At 38.0% G+C, this 17,613-nt stretch overlaps 1 protein-coding gene across 9 annotated transcripts in view; it reads left to right on the top strand.

Annotated features, from left to right (window-relative positions):
• Nucleotides 1–17,613, top strand: part of foxp1b (forkhead box P1b) — a 207,722-nt gene that overhangs the window by 141,902 nt on the left and 48,207 nt on the right. The window contains exon 1 of one of the 9 annotated variants that reach the window (XM_089134372.1): nt 546–631. The exons of 7 other annotated variants lie outside the window; for them this stretch is intronic. The gene's annotated coding sequence lies outside the window, so the exon portion shown is untranslated. Of the gene's footprint in view, nt 1–545; nt 632–12,562; nt 12,843–17,613 lie in introns of those variants that run through there. One more of the 9 variants, XM_089134371.1, reaches the window with a different exon arrangement.

Genomic DNA, 17,613 nt, shown 5'->3' with positions numbered 1-17,613 from the left:
TCTTTTACACGCGATCAGTGACACCGGTGTTTTCAGTATCTCAGAGCGGATCACTGCAAATGCTGCTCCACACAAACTCATCTCTGCATCTTGTCTGAGTTTAGTTTGCTTATAATGTGTGTTTGGGAACATGCAACATGTGCCAAACATCTTCACAAACTTGTAATTTTGCCAACAAAAGAGAAGCTGCGATTTTCTGACAATATAAAAGCTTGATGATTTAACATTTGAAAGTGATGAAATTAAGGCAATACATTTTAGCATTGTAATTTTACAGTTGCATTGTTGCATTTTACAGTGAAATATCACAATAGTTATATTTCTTATTATAGTCATCACAAATATAGTGGAATCCCAATTTTTTATCAGAAAAAAATGCAATAAGATTTTAACCCCCAAAATCATGCAGCCTCGCTTTGTGGCATATAAGTATCATGCCATGTAGTCTAAAAAAAAACTGTTTAGATATCACTGGAAATAAGCCGTAAGGGAAGAAGTATGCTGTCTGTGACCTTTAGGTTCTGTGTGAATTTGCCGGCATTGAGATAAAGTCGAGAGGAACAAGCTAAACCGCTTCACTCATCAGGCTGAGGGGTCAACTGACCGGCAGATTCCACTATCCGGACTGTTAGTAAGTAGAGGAGCAGACCCGCCTCAGCACACAAAGACAGAATTAAAATTCTAATTTATTTATGTATACAGAGAGCATGGCCAACCTGTCACTCATAGCAGTGAAAAAGAAAGCATGTGTGTTTTTGTCTTTCTCCCTCATGCTCTCTTCTCTCTTTCGATGACTGTGTTGAGAATGGAATCCTAGCGTACTGCATAATAAATACTCTATACTACTTACGTTAAGTTAAGTTTGCAAATCAGTCTGAGAGAACAGTGTAATTGTTTTACAGTGTAATTACTTCTCACAAATAGTAACTGAGTTCGTACACTGTAAAACAAATATTGTTGGTTTAACTTAAAAAAAAAAAATAAGCAACCTGGTTGCCTTAAAAATTTAAGTTCATTGAAATGGAAAAGTTGAGTTAATACAATGAAGGAGATTGATTTAATCACCAGAAACTCAAAATATGATGTTATCTGAACTACATAAATTATTTAAGTTGATTTGACAAAAGAAAAAAAATTTGTGATTACAAATCATGAAAATATTTTTTTTTACAGTGTAACTGATTTAAATCATTATAAAAGTAACTAATTACCAGGAAAAGTAACTATTGCGTTACTTTAAAAAAAAAAAAGTTAAAATAGGCTTATGTTAAATAACATGGATGCACTGAATTTTAAATATGTTAAATTAATGAAATGGACACTATATAATAAAATATTTTAATTATTACAATTATTATCAAAATTACTCATTAATACAAAAATTAATTAATTATTAATTAATAAAAAATATTATTAATAAATGTATTATTATAAAACATTGTACACTAATCTACACTATCGTAATGTTGCTGTGGGACAATGTGAGAGATGCCTATAAATTTCAATATATTATTTTAAATATTATCATTACTATAGTAGAACAATAAAACTGAATTTTAGGTTTAGGCTTAGAACTTTTAATACTTAATATTGCACAGACCACAACTGGCTAACAAATAAGTCTAAAAATAAATTATGATTATATGTACCAAAAATGAATAAATAATAATAAAAAAATATACATACACACTTTGTAGTGAAAATTAAAATGATAAACAGTTTAACAAGAAGTGCTCCCAAACCTCGAATTCCCAGAACGTTCCCTGCAGGTTATATTGTAGATTTTATTTGTATAACCATGTAAATTAATTAATGTTGCAGATGATACCAATGGGCTACAGAGATTATTCTAATGCTGAAATTGATCATTTATTTATAAACAAACTATATAATGCTCGGACACACTTGGTCTCTCTCGCGCAGTCGAGCGCGCTCTCTGACGCACTCTATCTTGCGCATTGTCGAGCATGCTCGCGACGTTCGCTTCGCTTTAGTTCAGTCCGGCGCCTCATAAACACACACACACACACACCAGAAAAAAACTTTTCAGTTCCTATGGCGGAGAGAGAGCCTACTCGGATTGAAACCTCTTCAGTGAGCTCAATTAGGCTATAGTAACTCCGCATTTTATTGTCATTAACGGTAACGGCATTATAACCATGGAAACAGTAATTCGTCTGATTACTCGTTACTGAGAAAGATAACACCGTTAGTAACGCCTTTTATTTATAACGCTGTTATTCCCATCAGTGTGCACAATGCATTATGGGATAGTTCCCAGTGCGGTGTGCTTTGTTGTACATTTTAGCACATTCCTTTTTTGCATATAGAAAATATTCTGACACTGCATAGTAAGCATACTATATACTGCAGAAATAGTATGGTAGTATGCCATTCTGGACACAGCCTGCAACTTTTTCTCTCATTCGTTCCGTCCAATAACTCTTTAGCTCATTATATTATCTGTGCACCCAATAGCTCTTTTCTATCTATCATTAGATGCTGATCTATATTATGTGTTATTGCTGTATTAAGGCGCCAGAAGCCAGCGTCACTTTGCTTTCCTTACTCTAGAGCTTTTGATTTGATTTGTGACCGTTTTCTCACCAATTCAGCATTTCAATCACCCTCCACCTAAGACTTTGAAGATTTAAGTGTTTGCACATTATTTATGTTTGTCAGCAGTGAGAAATGTAATTGTAGCACACTAATTGTTAATTGTTGGGCTTATAGGGATCACAGGGTATGGCAGTAAACTCATGGGAAACTTTGCTAATCGATGGGCGTCTCTAACATACAGTATGTAGTGCATTGGGTGCTTGACAATTAACAGACAATATCTCTTATATTTCTTCATTAGTCATACTAGGAGATTTTAAAAAATGGGGGGGGGGGGGGGGGGGTCTTTATTAATATGACACACAACATAGAACACCATAAACATCTGGTGGAGTGACAGACCGGAGCAGAGGCTAAACACACTCGACTGGTCAAAAAAACGCGAGTAAATCACTGACAAAATGACACGTGTAATTAAGAGTCCATGCCACTTTACCACTTTACACCTACAGCAGAGAAGAGAGAGTCAACAAGAGAAAGAGAGAGAGAGAGAGGAAGATCGAGAGAGTGCAACTCCCTCCTTGCTAATTACGGTTATCACTGAAATGGTAGGGCTTGAGTCATTAGTTCCATGTGCATTTAATTAGAGGCAGTCTGAAATTGGATTTAACTTATTACTTTTTCATGGATCGCTTTCTTGTCATCACTTCAAATTGGATTGCAGCCCCAGGTAACTAATTATGCCCGCCACAGGATCAGGAGTGGAGAAATAGGTAATTAGGAACAACACTTGCGGACCTTCCTTGATAGTCCACCCTTTCCATGAAATGAGGGAAAATAAAAAAATAAAAAGACCAAAAAGAGAGGATTATTTGTGGCAATGCTGTGAAAGCAGGTGTGGTTAACTATGCGCTGCCGCAAGGGATGATGGGTAGGGAGCTGCCACCTATGGAGGATTACAGCTGGGTTGGCAGTGTTATTTTTCACCCACCAGCATAATGCCGTACTAGACATGTTGTGTTGATCATTGCACAGTGTAAATGTCATGCCTATCGTCATGCACTCATGAACTTTTGTCGTTAAAGGCCGCTTGAGCGTAAACTTTTGCTGTTCACGCTTGGCTTGGCGAGAATATATAGCAAAACAAACGTGGTGTCAATAGGCAGCCTGAAAAGAGAGGTTGTTTGTTTCCTTGGACAGTGTTGGCGCTTGTTGAGATCAGCTGGTCTGTTCGCTTATTTTTGGTGTAAACATGTGCAAATCATCTGGAGGAATTTGTTGCTGTACCAAAAACTCAGCAAATGTGCTTGTTGCGATTGTGTGCTATTAGTTATCTAAGCTGTTGGAATTTTTTGTCAGGTTGACACAAAAATGCATGAAAAATCTCATAGACTTTTCTAGGGATCTGAATGAGATTTAGACCAGTAAGCAACCATTCAGATCACAATTAAAAAAGGCAATGCCAAACCACTTAGAACACACTAGCAGTCTCATAGAAACAGCCATTCAGAACATCTTAGCAACTGCATAGCAAAACCCTGGCAACCACCCAACATAATACTGCAACATAGTACATGGTTTTTAAATCTAATTGTAAAAATGATAACCTGATGTGGGTGAGATAGATAGATAGATAGATAGATAGATAGATAGATAGATAGATAGATAGATAGATAGATAGATAGATAGATAGATAGATAGATAGATAGATAGATAGATAGATAGATAGATAGATAGATAGATAGATAGATAGATAGATAGATAGATAGATTATTAATAATGAAAAAAAAATAATCTGAAATATATCCATTTATTTCATTATTTTTCATTTTACTAACTTTTAGCAATTTAATGTTGGACCCTGATCAGAGGATTTCGTTCCTACACTAAGACACTAGCTGATGTCGTTTTGAAGCATTTTATAACATTCATTGAATGTCCTTTGTTGTACTAGACTCTTGTACTGTTGACTGTTGTAACTAGACTCGTTTGTTCTCTCAGGCCTCAATGGTCAAAAATGTCTGTTTTTTTCAGTGTTTTGATGATGTCACAGGAAGTAATCAGTAGAACTGTTTTGCACAATCTTTCTCCTTCTGTTTCTCTTTGCCTTTCTTTCATGATCATATGCAGTCGTTGGGAGGGCAAGTGGAGGTCAAGCGATAATGTCCTCTCACTTTAACAAATGATGAAGGGAGTACCCTACCCCCCACCCCCCCCCCCCCCCCCCACACACACACACACACACATGCACGCAGACAGACTGCAATTCCTCGTCTTAATATAGTGCTACTTGACACAGTGCAGAAGTCAGGCTTTGGCTCTCCTTCACTAATACCCTCTTTCTTCTCTGTAGTTTTTTTTCTGTCCAGTCTTTTTTTGAACTACCCTTTTTTTTTGGTGGAGAGAGACCCATGGCATTGTCCTGACACATGTATACCACAGTGCAACAATCTGTAACTCATTAGCGGTGTGGTGTGCTGGGGCTCGCTGGAGCTCGGCCAGAGCTTCCAGCCTCTCTTACAGACAAACCCAGCACAGCATATAGAGCCCAGCTCAGCCACGAGAAGCCAGACGCGGGCTGTGACGTCTGTCAACCCCTGCGCTGATCTGGACATGACAATGAGGCTGTTTGCAATCCAACAACTCTGATAATTTCAGTGTGGAGGGGACTTTAAATGTGTGGGATCGGTGAGAATAAAAAAAAATAAAAAATAGAAAGTCTTTACCAAAATAGAAAGCAAGGCTGCATTTTTTTGATCAAAAATAGAGTTGAAAAGCAGAAAGGAAACCGGTAATATTGTGAAATATTTAATATAATTTTAAATACTTGTCTTCTATTTTTATATATTTTAAAATGTAATTTATTCCTGTGATGGCAAAGCTGAATGTTCAGCATCGTGTCACATGATCCTTCAGAAATCATTATAATATGCTGATTTGGTCCTCAAGAAAATTGTCAGTGTTGAAAATTATGGAAGCTTGTTTCTGTCACGTAATAAAACAATTTAAAAGATAATTGCGACTTTTTATCTCGCAATTCTGACTTTGAGAAAAAAAAGAGATAGTCGCAATTGCCTTTTTTATTTTTCATTCTGTGGCAAAAACAAGCTTTCATAGAAAATGGAACCTTGCTACTTTTTCAGGATTCTTTGTCGAATTAAATTCAGAAGAACAGCTTTAATTTGAAACCGAAATCATTTCTAACATTATAAATGCCCTTACTATCACTTTTTATCAATAAAATGCATCATAAAGAAGCATCCACATAGACACTCAATTATGTATAAGATGACACTTGTTCAAACTGAATGTTATATACAGTCCCTGCTGGTGTTGGATATACATTGCCTGGAAGTCCAAAAATAATTTCTTTTGTTGTCTTTCCGTTTATAATAATTGAGTCAACCCATCTTTCTGTACAACAGGATGAATACTAGAATCATCTTCAATAGCTTATAAAGACAACAGCAAAGATATTCTACTTTTTGTGTCTCACTTTTTGGCAGCATGAGGATTAGTAAATGATGTCAGAATCGTCTTTTTAAGGCGAACTATTACTTTAAAGTCATAATCGTTTTGCCGCTTTTTTCGCTCTGAAGGACCTCAAAAGGAACCGTCTGCGTATTTCTCATTCCTCCATCTGTGGCTGTGGCCACGTATCATTCCTGTTCTCTTCATCCGTTTGTTTTTTCTAGTCATATTGTAAGAATGCATTATGTGTAATGTGTAGATGAGAAACAGGTTTGGATGATGCTGTCACGATGAGGTCATCACGCTTTTTTCCAGACCGTCTGGCTCAGCCAGTGAGTAACGTCCAACCATCAGATTGCTGTCGCATCAACTCCGAGTGCCAACCCTTAAAGCAACAGTGCCATTTTAGAGACCTTTTCACTTCAGTCATGTTTCTTTTCTCCCCCCGAGCCGCCCGCCAGCCCCTTCTTCTTGTCTCCTCCCCTTCTCCCCTCATCCCTCAAATCTTTCCATCTTTTCGTCCGTTTTCCGCCACGGTATGCAGATGTGTGGTCCGTGTTTCTATGACTGATTCATTCGTCCTGCGGGGAGTTTATGGATAGATGTAATTAGGTCGTATTTGAGACTCCAAAACACAAACAGCAATATGAGAAGCTTGGTGAAGTCTCTTGTGTGAAGCCACATCTGACGGCCTGTGGGTTCACTGGAGAACTGACGGTTGTCAGTGGTTTGCATGAGATGCTTGGGACGGAGGAATATGGGCTACTGTGATCATCATGTGCATGTTAAACTGCTTTAAGTTGAGCTCTTTCTCGCTCGCTCTCTTTTTCTTATTTTTTTCTTAAGTATTAATATTGTCATTAAGAGTAGACCAAACGCATAGGGTGTTGGTTTATATTTATTGCAGATGTTGAAATGCCTTGCTGTGGCCTTGTGCTGCTTTGTTTGGAGAGGTCGACTGAGTTTGGCGAAGCAAAGATGTTGATGTCCGCTTGCATTTGCCTGAAACTCCTTTAGCATGTCGGGACATTTTTTTCTTTGATCTCAGAGGATGCCAGAATATATTTAAACCGATTCCTTGCCTTAAAATTTTATTTTGTTTGTGATATATCATTTAAAATTAAAATATTACTACATTTGAAGAGTTCAGATGCAAAAGCCTCTAAATGCCATTTGAAATTTTCTTCTTTAATGATGATTTTTGTCAAGCTTGTATATTTAAGTTCAGTGATTTCACTTAAATGGCAATGATACTTACCTATTAATTGTTATTTAAGTGAAATTACTGAACTTAAATATACAAGTTTGAAAAAAATCATCATTAAAGAAGAAAATTTCAAATGGCATTTAGAGGCTTTTGCATCTGAACTCTTCATTTATTATTACATTTATTTTTAATATATTATGTGTAAATAGTATCTATTTAAATTATCATCTACATTTTTCCAATATTTTATTAGTTGACTACCTTAATGTAGTTTTTTGGTTACACTTTATTTTAAGGTGATGCAGTAACATTGTATTTACTCAAATAAGTACTGAGCAACATTAATTAAATGAGTAGTTCACTTTTCAAAAAACTTTTGCTGATTTTCCTCACCCCCATGTCAAATTTACTCACCCCCATGTCATCCAAGATGTCCATGTCTTTCTTTCTTCAGTCGAAAAGAAATTAAGGTTTCTGATGAAAACATTCCAGCATTTTTCTCCATATATTGCACTTCAATGGGAACCAAATGGTTCAAGGTCCAAAAGACGGTTTCAGTACAAACCGTTCAAAGGGCTTTAAACGATTCCAGACGATGAATAAGGGTCTTATCAAGAGAAATGATCGCTCATTTAATAAATAAATAACAAAGTTTAAGTTTTATAAGCTCAAATGCTTGCCTTGCTCTGTTCTGTGACGCACGTTTGTGACTCTCCTGTTCGAACTCGTTCATCAAAATGAACGAATCTTTTTCCAAGTAAATTCGTTCGTTTTGTTTGTTGAATGAACCCAGTGATTCGGAAAACGATTCGTTCATTTTGATGAACGAGTTCGAACAGGAGAGTCACAAATGTGCATCACAGAAAAGATCAAGGCAAGCATTTGAGCTTATAAAACTTATTATTTGTTGTTATTTATTTATTTAATGAGTGATCGTTTCGCTTGATAAGACCCTTATTCATCGTCTGGAATCGTTTAAAGCCCTTTGAACAGTTTGCAGTTTGTACTGAAACTGTCTTTTGGACCTTGAACCGTTTGGTTCCCATTGAAGTCCATTATATAGAGAAAAATTCTGGAATGTTTTCATCGAAAACCTTAATTTCTTTTCGACTGAAGAAAGAAAGACATGGACATCTTGGAAGACAGGGGGATGAGTAAATTATCAGCAAAAGTTTTTCAAAAGTGAACTGCTCCTTTTACTTACTATAGATTTAGGAATAGGATTTGGTTTAGGCTTAGTTACTTGTAATTATGCATAATTTACTGTTACTGACTACGTCACCTTAAAATAGTGTTAATACTTTTATTCGGCAGTTAAAAAATGTATATTACAATTTCCACGGAGTTATTAAGCAGCCTGACTATTTTGGACATTGATGATGAAAATAAAAAATGTTTTTGAGCACCAAATCAGCATATTGGAATGATCACAGGAATAAATTAGATAGATAGATCTATCTATCTGATACATGGCACCCCCTTCAGGGTACAATGTTTGAAACATTAGTCCTCCGGAATGGTTTGGTAGCCCATCAAGCACAGTAGGGAAAGCCTAGATATTACTGACCAAACCATCACTGATCCACCGCCATGCTTCACTCTGGATAGCAACAGTCGGCTGTTAAGCCTCTCTGGGGCTTCTCCACACCGTAACTCCCAGGCATGTGGGAAAGACAGTGAAGGTGAACTCATCAGAGAACAATACATTTCACATTTTCCACAGTCCTCGATTTGCACTGTTGGGACCATTGACACCAACATCTGGCATTGGCAAGAGTGACTAAATGTTTGGCAATAGTAGCCCGACCATGAATATTGACTTTGTGGAGCTCCCAATGAGCAGATTTGATTTATTTATGTATATACAATCGAGGTTAGTACCTGGACATCCCTTTCAGACAGCTTTCTCTTGCGTCGACAGTTACTCCTGTTGGATGTGGTTCGTCCTACGTGTTACCCTGGATATTATCGCTCTCGATGCACCACAAAGACTCACTGTCCTGGTCACAGATGAGCCAGCGTCTCGCTGCGCACCAACAGTTTTCCCTCTTTTGAACTCTGATATGTCTCCCATTATGTTGTGTGGATTGCAATATTTTATGGACATCTGCTGCTGCTCTGCTAATTCAACCTTCACACTCGGCTCTAACTGATGGATTGTAAAATCAGTGAAGATTCGCCACCAGGTCACGCATATATAGGCGTGAAACCTCCAATACTAGGTTCATTGTCCAACCCCTGTTTGTGGTATTAATATACATATTTCAGTAGCACTTTATCTCACAGTCCAGTTCCCTATGTATATACTATGTACATGTTATAGTTATTACAATTACTGGGTAAAAACTAGCCCTAACTTTAGCCCACGTATTAACCAGTACTTTCTTGCGTAAATAGACTAAGTGTGCATACTGTTAAATAAAGTGCAACCCATATTTCAATATTTATCTTAAATGCAAAAAAAAAAAAAATGCATTTTTACAGCAGGTAGTGTGTTTTTTATTTATTTGCACTGTGCAAATATGGTAGTTTGGTTCTTAAGATTTTGCGTTTCTTTCCTCTGATCGAAATGTTTTGATGACGCCTTCAAAAAATAGTGTCTGACTCAAAAAAGGACACGCTCTGAATCAATCACAATAAAGAAAACAACATTCCCCCACCCACTTCATTTATGTCGAACATCACCGACAAAAGCCGCAGCGAAGCACGGACCGTGGTGGAACACTTTTCGCTAACGTATCAGCACAGGATTAGCAAAACAGGTTCTGCTCCATATTTTGTCATAGTGCAAACTGCTAAATGCACATATAATCATTTCAGAGTTTGTGGCTTCTCTAGTGATCGTCTGTTCCTCATTACCTGTGCCAAATATCAACACCGCACGCATACTGTACTGAAACTGCTGCCGTCATGATAGTCAGAGGTCAGAGATGACTGTTTGGTCTCTGCTCATTCATTAATAGAAGTGACATTCAAGATGCGCGCATGTGTGCGTTGGTCCTTCAAAACGAAGGTTGTTGCCAACAGCACCAGCTGTTTTCTGTTAACATCACACCTGTTCATGCTAAAAACCTGTAAACAACAGATTACGTTTAGTCACAGGACAGCGTTACTAATGAGTTTATTTAGACCTGCACAAAGGTCTAAGAACGGTCTTTAAACAAAGATATCTTGTCATAGTAGTACTGGAACCCGTCACGGCTGTAGTGGTTTTGTGATGACTTTTCACTAGCGGATTCGAATGACTGTGCGGTTCAAATGCTAAACTCAAGCAGGTTACCAGCAAACACTTATCTGGGATCAGTCCCCCCCCCCCCCCAATCACTCCCGGCCCATTGTCACCCTGACAGTCATACGGGGAACCGTAGAGCTGATCTGAGATGGAGCGCGTTATTGTTTGTGTGTCAGTCTTGCAAAGGAGTCAACCTGTGCTTTCCAATTATCTGTAACAAGACATGAATGAATAGTGTTGGTTCTGTGACTCACAAAGTGATGGAGTGAATAAACAGCAAGATCTATTAGACGGCTTGGATAGAAAGAGTATGGGTAATTATGGCGTACAGGCCTGAACACAGCACAGATAGATGGAGAGAGAGAGCGAGGGAGAGAGACAAGAGGAGGAGGCTTGAACTGTATGTCTGCTAAATTTATCATGAGCCCTTTGGGAGCAGTGAAATGAGAACAGTGGCCTATTACTGCTAAGAAGGTGTTTTATTGAGAATATGCCGACATTCTGCCCAGGGGAAACGGCATGGGAGAGGGGGTACGGCCAAGTGTGTGTGTGTGTGTGTGCGCGCGCATGTTCATATGAGTGGCTGCATGCGTTATGTGTGCGTATACTTGCACGGCTGCTTGCCTTTTTGCCCTTGCTTGAGCATGTGGGTGTTTTTTTTTTTTTTTTTCATAAGTGTGTTTATGTGCCTACTTAGTGTTTGTCAGAGAAACAATGAAGTATTTCATTGAATCATGTATAGACTTTTAACTCTTCATTTCTTTAGGTCAATAATTAATATAATCAGTCTTTTATGGACTGACACTACAATGTTTTTATATGTTATTTTTCAATGGTATATATATATATATATATATATATATATATATATATATATATATATATATATAATACACACACATATTTTATAATTAAAAATATTTATTTTTATAATTTTTTTTATTTTTGCACGTTTTTATATTGCTATTGTAATGTCTTTTACTGTTTCATTTTGATTTTGAAAATATCTTTCATTCATTCAATGTATTATTAACATAATGCAAAATACATATATATGTATATGTGTGTTTATATATATAAATATATGACTGAGACGGGGAAGTTAAGTTTAAAGAGGGAAGTTTAGCCTTGGGTTTTGAGTGTGTAATATAAAATTTACCAGTAGAGGGCGAAGCAACTTTTCTGTGTTTTCCCCCTCTTTTTTAATAATAATAAAAAAAAAAAAAAGTGAGAAGGTGGTGATGTTTTAATCACTTGCTAACTCTGAACACTTATGTTGTAACGGTTTGCAGCAGAAGTGGAGCCGCGGTGTGTGTTATTTTATGCTGTGGAAATTAGTGGATTTGGAAGGAGTTGGACTGTGAATTGAACCCACACACAGTCAGTCTGTGAATTGAAACAGCAGCCTTTTCAATATTTAAAGTTCGACTGATCAAATAGATTAGAATGTACACTAAAGTATCTGAAAATTTTTAGATTCATCTGAAAATTTTTATCTAAAAATTACTACGATGTAAAAAACTATATTACATTTTTAAATAACTGTCATTTACATATTTATAATATCAAAGAAACACAAAATCCTCCATTTTTTTTTCTTATTAAAATCTTGTCACTATAAACAATTCCACATTATAAGAATACCAACAACTTGCAGATGCTCTCTCTCTCTCTCTCTCTCTCTCTCTCTCTCTCTCTCTCTCTCTCTCTCTCTCTCTCTCTCTCTGTCAGATAGTGTTTGCTTATCTGTTGTTTAATTAAGGGGTTTCTTTTCTTCATTCTTCCATTGTTTCACCAGCACGGACAAAACCTTTACTAGGGTCAAAGGGTTAACAGCCATCAACTGTGTGCTGCTTTTTTTTCTTTTTGTTTTGTTTCTTTTTGTTTCTCTCTCTCTCTCTCTCTCTCTCTTTCTCTCTCTGTCTCTCTCTCTCTCTCTCTTATTTTAATAGGGTCCCACACAAAGGCATCGCTTCACCTGCCCCCTCCTCCTCCAAACACACACACACACACACACACACGGCCTGCGGCGGCCCCTGCCGCTGCTTGTGTCCCCATTTGAATTGATTATGTTTAGAGGGCTGCTTGTGATTGGTGGAGAAAGGGCGTGGTTGATTGGATAGTTTTGTATCTTGTCAGCTAGGGAGCAACCTTGCGCGTGCAATCTGTCCATATCCCCGGGAAAAAGGCTCGAGACGCGGCAGCACACGCTCACTGTAAACGCCTCTCTCTCTCTCTCTCGCTCGCTCGCTCGCTCTCTCTCTCTCTCTCGCTCTCTCTCCGCTCCGCGACTCGTGTATTCTCATCTTCCGCGATCCTCCAAACGGCCCGGCTTCATTCTGTTTACCCTGCCAGCCAAATGGAGTTTGTCAGGTTTGTCAATATGATTGATTCTGTAATATTTCCGTGAAAGAGCTGTTTCTGTTGCCGTAGAAAAGTTTTACAATGCATTGCGTCCAGGGGAAAAGGAAAGAGGCTGCTTTCTCTGCATGCTGTTTGTATTAGTTTCTATCATGCTGGTTGGTTAGGAGACGTGTAAACACTGTGATGCGATTACAAGTGGATGTTTGAAGCTTCTCTTTTCACTTGCAGTTTACAAGCGCAGGATTTTTACGAGGCTTTTGTTAAATGTCATTCTGTGCTGCACATGTATATGTTTCTATTCGAAGACTTTTATAGTTATGCAGAAACTTATGCAGCTTTTTTCAGTTTTAAAAAGGTTTTTAGATTGCACACGCTACTCAATCTTGGATTAGATTTTAAGTTAGATTGTTTAGTTCTGTGTTGCATTCTTGTACTAGTAAGCAAGTGTTTGCTGGTGTGTGTGGTGGGGGGTGGGGGGTGGGGTTTGTTCCCCTTCACGATTTGACACTTGTATCGTGGGCCCTTGTGTGTGTGTGTGTGTGTGTGTGTGTGTGTGTGTGTGTGTGTGTGTGTGTGTGTGTGTGTGTGACTGTGTGTGTACATGCCAGTGGTGTGATCATTGAAACTAAGGCAAAGTTTTGACACTCTCTTTTACTAGTTTTGAAGGCAGTTATTTTCTTCGAGTGCTTGTTTTAAAGATATACAAGTTGTAAAATAATAGTTTTATGTTTTATTGATGCATTTAAGTGTTATTAAAGCAAATGAGATGCAATAGTTAGGACAAAAGTTTGTGGTTGTCATCATTATTTAGAATGATTGTGAAGTTCCAGGATGGCAGGAGAGCACCGAGAGAGGGAACGACTGGACGTGTGGAAAGTAAAGGCTAACAGGGAGCCTCGCGGAGGGTAACGCCACACAGCTGTGACCACCGGGCCCCTTCGTTTAGAAAGCGTGAGAGCTGATTGGGCTGACAGTTTGTAATCAGACTTGATTTATTGTTCATTAGTAGTGCATTAGGGTCCGCTCTGGCTGGGGCCGAACCGCATTTATGTTGTGCCCTGACAGGCCGTGAGCCTGCCAACACCTGTCATTCCTACCGCTCGACACGTATTAGCGGCCACGACAATGTTGGTGTGTGAGAGAATATTCACGTGTGTGTTTACGTGAGACTGGAGAACAAGCAAACTGTGTGTTAAATAGATATTTTCCCACAAGAAAGGGAAAAAAGAGTTGAGTGAGGGGGGTTATCTGGTCAGTCGTTCATGTGGCTGACCTCTTTCACAGACGTCTTGCTCTACATTATGTGGTTAGAATCGAGAATACTTTGGTGATGACACATGGCATTGCCAGCTGTTCTTTGCTGTTGTCTTTTTTCCTTCATTCTCCCACAGAGGAAAAAACTTTAGAAAAAAGATGCATTTGTTCTTCCTTTTCTCATACTCTGTTTCCAGAAAGCACACCAGGTGAGCATTCTCTCAGGAAAGAGCAGCATAGTGACAAATTGCTCTGAAAGACAATTTTATGATATACAGCAAAAAAAAAAAAGGTTGCGGCTTCTTTCTCGACTCGCACAACTGCAACTTTTTACTCTCTAAACTAATTTTAGGGCAGAACAGAAATTTAGAGATTACACTCGGTAGAAATGTTTGGCACAATTTTTGATTTTATTTCACAAATAACAACAAATATAAACTCAGTTGTGTGCGTATTAGCTTTTGCAACACGCCAGCGGTATCTTCCACTCAATATTAATCAACCCTGACGAGGAACATCACATCGTGGCCGATCAAAACCCAAATCCCAATTTACCGAAACCTTCATGTGATGTCATGGAAACACGGATTAGCGGTGTTGTCGTTTGGCGTTGTGCAGAATGAGACCTCTCCCGTGCGAGGATGTGACGACCATTGTCTCGAGTAAATTCTCAATTTGAGGGGGATTTGTGCGACTGTGATCTTAATTAAATCTCCACCGACTCCAATAACACATCTGAAGGCATGCGCGACGTTGCGTAACCTCGCCGAGCTGGTAAACCATAAATCATATCAGTGGGATGAGTAGAGCAAGGGAGAGAGAGAGAGAGGAAAGGGCGTTAGGGTGTACTGGAAAGGTGTAAAGTGGTTGAAGGCAGTTTGTCGACACCATTGTTTTTAGTGGCACATGTCAAACTGAGTTGAGCGGGAGACATTCAGCGCTTTTGCTTTGTGTCTTGTTTTAGTGTGTGAGGAGAGTCACGTCAAGGGTCACTTGGGGTTCTGTTGAGGTTGTTGGAAATGATTATTGCTGCCAGTCATGTCTGTAAGGTTACTTTTACAAGATCTCCACCGCAATGTCATATTTAGCAGTGGGAAACTGTAATTGTAAAACTGCTTTTGAAGAATATGACTAATCTAGTCTAGTATTTAATTAAACAGAAACGAGTCCCAAATTAATATTTAATTAAAAAAATTTAAATTAAATTAAACATTTGATATATTTTTTTTTCTCGATAAATTGTTTGTGATGTTCCTCATTTGTAAGTTGCATTGGATAAACGTGTCTGCTAAATGTAAATAAATAGATTATACAGTATATTTATTGCTCATCCTTTGCTCTTTATTTAGTGGTACTAGAACTACAAAGCTGTCTTTGTTGGGAAGTGAAAACTGGAGAAATAACTGAATTTGGCCAAAGCGTGCATTTAATTCTGACCACAATCACTTGAGCGCACAGCACATCGTAATTTCTGAACGCATAAGTAGACACTTCCACGAAGGCAGTAGATGCTGAGGGTCAGGACATTCAATATGAAAATATGAATTCAATATGCAGGTTTTCATTCAAGTTTTTGCATCCTAAATTGCAGAAAGATGAAAAAAAAATCAGTTAAATCTGATAGTTTGTGTGATTGTGTTTTTTTTTTTGTTTTGTTTTTTGTGCTCGAATCCCTGTGCCACATCCGTACTGCACCCGCCTTCAGGTGTGTGCGAGATTAAGTGATGATGGTCCACCCACCCCTGTGGGACACCCACCTGCAGTGGGGTTGAGTTAGTGTGGGAAAGGCAAAGCTGAACCTCATGCTCTCCTTCGCCCCTGCTTGTTTGTTTTACGGCAGACCGGGCCAGCTCTGCTGAGAACTTGTTTGTTTGTGGTTTAGAAGTTAATTAAAGCGCAATCTGGATTTTTGTTTTTACAGTTGCCTTGAATGGACCGCTTTCCCCCCGCAGAATCTGCTCGGTAAATGGGCAGAAAATGTGACTATGATTATCCTGTTTATGTGAACTGTAAACGGGCTGCGCGAGAGCCAGAGCGAGGAAGAGGGAATGGAATTATTCGCTATTCAGAAGCGGCTGGGGGAGATGAAATATACATTTTCTTCAGCCGGAGAGATTTTTTTGTTTTGTTTCCTAACTATAATAATAATAATAGTACATGTTTTCATAAGATTAGACAAGAATATCTCCATTTGATACTTCAGGAATGCCAATTTCATGTTAAACTTTTTTTTTTTTTTTTTAACTCTCTCTCTCTTTTTTATTACTTTGTTTTCGAACTTGAGCAAAACTAAATTTCCAGAAATGAAAATTGTGCATTCAAATGAATAATTACAGCTCGCACGTATCATGAAATCCTTTTTTTTTTCCACGGCACTCCATGCCAAATGAGCGTACGGACAGTGCTATTCCCTATATCTCTGGACAAGGTAAACCAAGAGGCTTCAAACAGACCAAACCTCCTCTGATTTCTCAAGGGCTTGTTATTTTGTACTTCTCAATTCTATTTGATGTCCTGACAAAACAAGATGACACCGGGGAGCTGGCATTAAAATTTGATTCTTTTTTTTTTTTTTGCCCTCTTTCTTTCTTTCTTTCTTTCTTTGCAACCTGTTTCCGTGTGGCCAGTTCAATGTACGAGACGCTCTGATTGAAGTTGCCCCCCTTCGCTCTTCATCTTAATTGCCTATCTCTCTTTCCCCCTCTCTCTCTCTTTCTCTCGTTCTCTCCGTGCATGACATTTTGCTCTCTCAGGAAGAATGCGTTCTTCATTAAGTCAGTATCAGTGTTTCTGAGGTTCGTCAGATGTGTGTCAGATGTTTCCTCATTAGAGCCGTATTTTTGGATGGCGTTTCCTGTTCATAGTCATGGAATGAAGATGAACTGGACGGTGGATTTGAGCGCCAGGCTTAAATGAGCTGGATCCCCAGCTGCGTCCAGTACGTTCCATCTCCCAGCTGGCATCATTTTTTTTTTGTATCCCTTGCAATTCGACACCTTCAAGTTAAAAAAAAATAATAAATGTACACTCTAAAAAATGCTATGTTGTTTCAACCCAAATTTGGGTCAAATATGGACAAACTCAAATGTTGGGTTAAAAATTCAATTAAAAAAAATTACTGTTGGGTTAAAATTTGAAATTACATTTTTAACCCAATATTTGGGTTTGTCCATATTTTACCCAAATTTGGGTTCAAACAACCCAGCATTGTTTAGAGTGTTATGTCGTTCATTTTAATGCCCACAAATGTGTGCACTTTATATTTGATTGAAGAGGCAAAGTGATTAATGAAATATATAGATTTTTTATTTATTTTAAATATCAGTCTTTTTTTGTTACATTGACATTTTTATGTTGTGGTTGTTTTTTTTTTACATTTAACATTTTCTTTTTGCCATATTTACCTACTTTTTTCATTTTAAAACATTAGTGGATGCTTTCACAGACTAGGCTTAAACCTAGTTCCAGACTCAAATGCATATTTGAGCAGTTTTAACTGAAAGCAACTTATCTTAAAATATGCCAG

Source organism: Pimephales promelas, chromosome 8, assembly GCF_988280905.1.
Source record: "Pimephales promelas chromosome 8, fPimPro1.hap1.1, whole genome shotgun sequence".
NCBI classification, from domain to species: domain Eukaryota; kingdom Metazoa; phylum Chordata; class Actinopteri; order Cypriniformes; family Leuciscidae; genus Pimephales; species Pimephales promelas.
Note: the sequence above shows the minus strand (reverse complement) of the source record. Positions and strands in the feature narration are given on the sequence as shown.